Here is a 1,987-nt window from a genome sequence, read left to right as displayed (position 1 = left end):
TTGCTGCTTTCGCTCACCATTACATTTGTAACAGTCGTCCCTGGTAATATGTGTAGCATTCATTCATTTTTTGTCATTGCTATATTGTAGTCCCTCAAATTCATACACCACCATTTATTTATTCATCTTTGCTGATGGCCATTTAGATCATTCGGCTTTTGAATTTCACAAGCAACACTATTTGTACACATGTATCTTGATGGTCAGAATCCTTAGAGTCGTCCTGATTCCGCCTCTTCCGTCTCCTCCCCACTCTCAACCACCCCCAGCCTGCCTGTACTACCTCCCTGTCTAATCCCTCCTGTCATCACCGACTGAGGGCCTCCTGACACGGCTCTCTGCTCTGGCTCCCAGCACAGGGTCTGGGGAAAACCACCTGTCCACAAAATGTTTCTTTGATGAATCTGAAAACAGAAGTGTTGGGGGCAGGTGAACCTTGAGACCCCCTCAGTTAGACATTCTGGGATAAAGAAAGCAGCTTCCCTCTCACCTGAGGCAACAGGAAGGCCCTGGTGGTGACGTGACGGTGCAGTTGGACCACTCATTCAGCCACCGAGATATTCTTGCACCTAATGGTCAGGAGCCTCCACAAGACCCTCCACGTATGGTTTGCAGACCTCCCCAGCAAACAAAGGGTTAAGGTAGACTCCAGCCTGGCAAGTGGTCGCACACTTGACTATCACTCCAGAAGGGTGGGTGCGGAAGGAGAGTTAGCTTTACTGAGTCAAGGTCTATTGGTCTGAAAAAAAAAAAAAACAACTGTTGGTTTGGGTGAGCTCTATTTTATGACTTCTTAATTAATTAATTTTACAGTAGGTCCTTGTTGCTTATTTTAAATAAGCATGGACCCACCTGGTGGATCCCTGGCTGAGAATCTGGTTTCCCATGCAGGGGACACGGGTCCAATCCTTGGATGGGGAACTAAGATTCCACGGGGCAACTAAGCCCATGTGCCACAACTGGAGAGAACCCCCCAAATGCTGCAACTAGAGCACCCCACTCCAGTACTCTTGCCTGGAAAATCCCATGGATGGAGGAGCCTGGTAGGCTGTAGTCCATGGGGTCGCGAAGAGTCGGACACGACTGAGCAACTTCACTTTCACTTTTCAGTTTCATGCACTAGAAAAGGAAATGTCAACCCACTCCAGTGTTCTTGCCTGGAGAATCCCAGGGACAGGGGAGCCTGATGGGCTGCTGTCTATGGGGTCGCACAGAGTCGGACACGACTAAAGTGACTTAGCAGCAGCAGAGAAAGCCCACATGCCACAACAAAGACTCAAAATAATAATAATAATTAATGAATGTAGCAACATGTCTGTTTTGTGACTTTAAGATCTAAATGAAATGAAGTGAAACCCCCCTAAAATAATAATAATAAATAAATAGAGCAACATGTCTATTTTGTGACTTTTAAGGTCTAAATGAAATGAAGTGAAAATCCCCAATAACAATAAAGAAATACAGCAATGTGTCTATTTTTTCATTTAGACTTTCAAGGTCTAAATGAAATGAAGTGAAAACCCAAAGTCCCTGGGCCAAAAGACCTAAAAGGAAAGCTGTGGGTCTTTCTCAGAAGGAACTGGCTATTTAGTCCCTCCAAGAAGGGGTTTTGTTTGTGGAGGAGAAGCAGAGAGGCGAGCCATTTCCTTCCATCTCATCAGTCACCTGCGGGCTCTGAAGAAACAGGTCAGGCCTGGCCGCCGGGCAGAAGTGGGAGGGGAGGCAGAACAGCTGTCCCGGCAGAGGGTGCTGAGGCCACTGTGCTTCAGGCCAGCAGGACGGGGCTGGCTGGCAGCCAGCTCAGGCTGAGGACATCAGGGCACAGGCAGCTCTTGTGACTGCGGAGGGTGAAGTGCCAGAGTGCATGGCCAGCCTCGGGGCTGGGTCAGCTGCCCTTGGCCACCTCGCTCACCCTGAGGCTGCTTGTCCAGGGCCGGGCACCCCACCGGGACCCGGCACTCCTGTCCATCAAGCCCCCCTCGCTAAG

Source organism: Bison bison, unplaced genomic scaffold (assembly GCF_000754665.1).
Source record: "Bison bison bison isolate TAMUID 2011002044 unplaced genomic scaffold, Bison_UMD1.0 scf7180017864184, whole genome shotgun sequence".
Classification (NCBI taxonomy): domain Eukaryota; kingdom Metazoa; phylum Chordata; class Mammalia; order Artiodactyla; family Bovidae; genus Bison; species Bison bison.
The sequence above is the reverse complement of the archived record's forward strand: the minus strand, read 5'-3'. Positions refer to the sequence as shown.